This window comes from Triticum urartu, chromosome 6, assembly GCF_003073215.2.
Source record: "Triticum urartu cultivar G1812 chromosome 6, Tu2.1, whole genome shotgun sequence".
Lineage (NCBI taxonomy): Eukaryota > Viridiplantae > Streptophyta > Magnoliopsida > Poales > Poaceae > Triticum > Triticum urartu.
Genome location: NC_053027.1, coordinates 58,678,306 through 58,684,372, shown reverse-complemented (window position 1 = coordinate 58,684,372; position 6,067 = coordinate 58,678,306).

Below are 6,067 nucleotides of genomic sequence, written 5' to 3'. Positions count from 1 at the left end.
GATTTGCAAAGGTCTCGTCTAAATCTTGAATCAGGGTTGCTCTGTCCTTGCTCTTGACCACTATATCATCCATGTAGGCTTCCACATTTCTGTGTATTTGTGACTCAAGAGCAACATGGACTACTCTTGCAAATGTCGAACCAGCATTTTTTAATCCGAAAGGCATCCGTACGAAACAGTACGTGCCACATGGAGTAATAAATGCGGTCTTCTCCTCATCCTCTTCTGCCATGAAGATCTGATGATATCCTGAGTATGCGTCAAGAAATGAAAGCAAATCACATCCGGCTGTGGAGTCAACAATCTGGTCAATGCGCGGCAAAAGAAATGGGTCTTTGGGACAAGCTTTGTTAACATCGGTAAAATCGATACAAAGTCTCCATTTCCCGTTTGCCTTGCGCAAGACTACAGGATTGGCCAACCACGTGGGATGGAGCACTCCTATGACAAGGCCTGCTGCTTCCAGTTTCTTGATCTCTTCTGCAATGAATTCTTGGCGCTCCACTGCCTGCTTCCTGACTTTCTGCTTGACGGGCCGCGCATGGGGACAAACGGCAAGGTGGTGCTCAATCACTTTCCTGGGAACACCGGGGATGTTAGACGGCTGCCATGCAAACACGTCGACATTTGCCCGCAGGAAAGTAACGAGCGCGCTTTCCTATTTAGGGTCAAGCGTGGCACTGATGGTGAAGGTACCACCAGTGCCGTCCTCCTTGGCGGATACCTCCTTCGTCTCTGGCGGAGCTGCCATCGTCTTCTTGCACTTGCCGGTGGAGCTCGATGGTAGTTGTCCGGCAAGTGCATGAGCCAGACCTGACGTTGGGCTTGAGCACCCAACGGGAAGTAGTTGGCAAGGATCTTTGTCGTCCCGCCCCCCAGCAGCCTGCACCGCGATGGTGTAGATGCTGAGGAACTCCGACGGATGCGACTTGCCGTCGTACTTCTCTGGTACATCTGGTTTGAAATTCTTCGTACTGGGCCACTGGACTTGCCGCAGCTCACGAGTGAACGCAGGGCAACCTACCGCGTACGGCAAGTCGCCTGGTTCCCCTGGCGCATGCATGTCAACAGAGGGCCCAGCGCGCTGGTCTGATTGACGCCGCGCTTCTCTCCGGCGCTCGATGCGAGTACGAGCGTCTTCTTGTTGTCGTTCTTGAAGAACTTGGCGCTGATCGCGACGAGCTCGCGGATATGACGACGTGGTGGAGTCGCTGTCGAGGTGGACCCGGCGAGTCGGTGATCTTTGCCTTCGGGGTGGAGAGTGCACAGTAGTTGCACCCCCCACCAGTCTTGTCGTCTCTGGCTCGTGCCTGGCTGGCTTGCCGCGGCTGAGATGTGCTCAGCTGCCATGGAGTGTCGCCGTTGGCGAAGCCGATGAGACTCTGGATAGTGGCCCTCCAGTCGTCGATCTTGTCCGCCGCAGGAGGGTAGTCCAGGAGCAGCTGAGCTCGCGCCAAAGCTTCTGCTGCGGTGGCGGGTGGTGGTGGCGAACGGTGCGAGCAGCGGGATATGCTGGGACTTCTGACTACGTTAGAAGGAGCAGTATCTCGTCCAGGCGACCGTGTCTCGCTCGCGCCAGCAGGTTGACGTGCATGGTGGTCCTGAGCGCCCCGAGATCCACCAGCTCGATCTTAATCTAGCGAACGCATGGTACCGTGAGTACCATGACGCAGCCGGTCCCGCGCCTCTTGAGATGGGCGCGGTGCATGCACGGACGCGAGGTCTTGGAGTGCGCCCGGTCGTTGTGGGAGCCGGCTACGCCGCCGATGGGCAGCGCAGCCTTGTCCTGGGACCTGGCAGCACCGTGAGTTCCCTCGTCGACGCGTGTTCCTTCCGCCGGCCTGCCCCACCAACCGTTTGCTCCAGCGATGGTTGGCTCGGTGCGGACGGAGCAGCTGCCTCCGAAACTTTCTTCTTCGGCGGCATGTTGATGAAGATGATGAAGATCTAGCTCGCGAGAACGCCGGATCTGGTTCACACAACTTCGACGCCCCCTACCTGGCGCGCCAAAGATGCCGGGGTACTGATCCACGGGCACCTATGGGACCGGCGGACCGGGTCCCTTTCGGTTCGGCGGGGGCGGAGATCGTGCAAAGAGCAAATCGAGGCGATGCACGCGAGCGATTTACCCAGGTTCGGGCCGCACGGATGCGTAAAACCCTACTCCTGCTTTGTGGTTTTGTATTGATTCTAGCTCGGGAGCGCGGAGTGCTACAGTACACACCAGCGGCTAGCAAGACCGAGCGTGAGTGTTCGAACTGGCTAACCCCCCTCTATGTTGCACACGGGCCTCCTTTTATATGCTCAAGGGGCTACCGACAGGTGGCAACGGAGGTAAAGGGCAAAAATGGAAAGGTGCTGTGGTAGGCACAGCTACCTGCTACAGTGTATCATACCTAACCCTGACGGCAGGGGACAAGGGTCTTAAATGCCCGTCTGTGTCGCCTAAACAGTGCGAAAAGGGACTGCCAGGGATGCCACCGTTCGCCACGATGGCGATCTTGTCAGCGCCGCTTGCCACCGCACGTCCCTAGCTGCACAGCCTTCCGCCACGTACGCCTGGAAGGGCCCCAGAGCGACACGTTGGTGGATGTGCTGGAGCGCGGGCGCGGAGAGGTGGCTTGCCGCGGCAAGCGCCTTGCCGCGGTCGTTGCCTTGTCGCGTCCGGGAGCTTGTCGCTCACCGGGTCTTGCCGGACCGCGTGGTGCGCCGCGGCAAGTTCCTTGAAATGCCTTGAGTGGCCTTCCCGGCAAGCTCCTCTTGCCGGGGTCTTGTCTTCTTGACTTGGACACTTTGTTCTTGAATGGCTCCAAAGGAACCACGGAGGATCTTGGCGGTCACCCGGCAAGCCTTGCCGCGGGATGCAGCGACTACCCGTGCACAAGTTCGGGATACTAGGGTACCCCTACTCTAGTACACCGACACCAGGGCAGCCTTACCCGTGCGCTGATCTGTTTTATATTCTCTTTGTTTTTCACTTCTTAACTCCAAAATTTCTTTTCTTGTTTATATTTCTAATATTTAAAATCAAATCTATTTTTTCTATATTATTTCTAACAGTGTTTACTAAAATTAAAAAACTATGCCAAATTCTGTTGTGTTTTATTTCATTTGTTCGTTCTCTTTTTTATATTTCCAATATTTATGAAATATAAACTAAAATGTTGTGTTTTATTTCAATTCTTCATTCTAATATTTCTTATCTTTATTATATTTGAAACGTTTTTAGTTTGTAAAATAAAATGTTCTGTTTTATTTCACTTCTTCATTCTAATATTTGCTCTCTTCTTTATATTTGAAATATTTTCAAAACGTAAGATAATATGTTATCTTTTATTTCACTTCTTCATTCTAATAGATCTTATCTTTTTTACATTTGAATTGTTTTTTAAATGTAAGATAATATGTTGTCCTTCCTAATTATAAATTTTCTTTTCTGTTTGATACTTGAAATATTATTAAATCAAATGTAGTTGGGACAATTGCATGCATGCCTCCACATGCACCATGTACTAGAAGCAGGTTTATCTTCTCAGTCTCACCAATTGAGACCAAACTTTATGCACACCCTACGATGACCATGGCAAGCATGCATGTCGAGTATCGTTCATTTTCGACACTCGATGCATTTTCTAGGGTTTTTTCGGCGACAAAACCCTACAACACTGCCCCACGTGACGCAACGTTCGTTTTGTGTCTGAATTGGTGCACACCTTGCCTGGAGGACCACATTGGCCATGCCCACATGGTCCCAAAAGTTGCGGTGATAACGCACAAGTATAGGGGATCGCAACAGTTTTATCAGGGGTAGAGTATTCAACCCAAATTTATTGATTCAACACAAGGGGAGCCAAAGAATATTCTCAAAATTAGCAGTTGAGTTGTCAATTCAACCATACCTGGATAACTTAGTATCTGCAGCAAAGTATTTAGTAGCAAGTAATATGGAAGTAATGGTAATGGTAGCAAAAGTAATATTTTTGGGTTTTGTAGTGATTGTAACAGTAGCAACGGAAAGTAAATAAGCGAAGAACAATATGTGAAAAGCTCGTAGGCATTGGATCAGTGATGGAGAATTATGCGCTGGATGCGGTTCATCATGTAACAGTCATAACAAAGGGTGACACAGAACTAGCTCCAATTCATCAATGTAATGTAGCATGTATTCCGAATATAGTCATACGTGCTTATGGAAAAGAACTTGCATGACATCTTTTGTCCTACCCTCCCGTGGCAGCGGGGTCCTAGCGGAAACTAAGGGATATTAAGGCCTCCTTTTAATAGAGTACCGGACCAAAGCATTAATACATAGTGAATACATGAACTCCTCAAACTACGGTCATCACCAGGAGTGGTCCCGATTATTGTCACTTCGGGGTTGCCGGATCATAACACATAGTAGGTGACTATAGACTTGCAAGATAGGATCAAGAACTCACATATATTCATGGAACATAATAGGTTCAGATCTGAAATCATGGCACTCGGGCCCTAGTGACAAGCATTAAGCATAGCAAAGTCATAGCAACATCAATCTCAGAACATAGTGGATACTAGGGATCAAACCCTAACAAAACTAACTCGATTACATGATAAATCTCATCCAACCCATCACGTCCTGCAAGCCTACGATGGAATTACTCACGCACGGCGGTGAGCATCATGAAGTTGGTGATGGAGGATGGTTGATGATGACGATGGCGACGGATTCCCCTGTCCGGAGCCCCGAACGGACTCCAGATCAGCCCTCTCGTGAGAGATTAGGGCTTCATGGCGGATCCGTATCGTAAAACGCGATGAATCCTTATCTCTGATTTTTTTCTCCCCGAACACGAATATATGGAGTTGGAGTTGTGGTCGATGGAGCGTCAGGGGGCCCACGAGGCAGGGGGGCGCGCCCCGGGGGGTAAGGCCCGCTCCCCACCCTCGTGCCCAGGGTGTGGGCCCCCAGGCCTTGATTCTTTCGCCAATATTTTTTATATTTTCCAAAAATAAGCTCCGTGAAGTTTCAGGTCATTCCGAGAACTTTTGTTTCTGCACATAAATAACACCATGGCAGTTATGTTGAAAACAACGTCAGTTTGGGTTAGTTCCATTCAAATCATGCAAGTTAGAGTCCAAAACAAGGGCAAAAGTGTTTGGAAAAGTAGAATACGATGGAGATGTATCAACCCCCCAAGCTTAAACCTTTGCTTGTCCTCAAGCAATTCAGTTGATAAACTGAAAGTGATAAAGAAAAACTTTTACAAACTCTGTTTGCTCTTGTTGTTGTAAATATGTAAAGCACATTCAAGTTTTCAGCAAAGATTATGAACTAACCATATTCACAATAACATTTAGGTCTCATGTTTACTCTGTCAATGGCATAATCAACTAGCGAGCAATAATAATAAATCTCGGATGACAACACTTTCTCAAAACAATCATAATATGATATAACAAGATGGTATCTCGCTAGCCCTTTCTGAGACCGCAAAACATAAATGCAGAGCACCTTTAAAGATCAAGGACTGACTAAACATTGTAATTCATGGTAAAAGAGATCCAGTCATAGTCATACCCAATATAAATTAATAGTAATGATGCAAATGACAGCGGTGCTCTCCAGCTGGTGCTTTTTAATAAGAGGGTGATGACTCAACATAAAAGTAAATAGATAGGCCCTTCGCAGAGGGAAGCAGGGATTTGTAGAGGTGCCAGAGACTCGATTTTGAAATAGAGATAATAATATTTTGAGCGGTATACTTTCATTGTCAACAAAACCTGCGGAGATGGCAATATCTTCCATGCTACACACATTATAGGCGGTTCCCAAACAGAATGGTAAAGTTTATACTCCCCCTCCACCAACAAGCATCAATCCATGGCTTGCTCGAAACAACGAGTGCCTCCAACTAACAAGAGTACCAGGGGGAGTTTTGTTTGCAATTATTTTGATTTGATTTGTATAAAGCATTGGACTGGGCATCCCGGTGACCAGCCACTTTCTCGTGAGTGAGGAGCGGAGTCCACTCCTCTTGAGAATAACCCGCCTAACATGGAAGATACGGACAGCCCTAGTTGATAC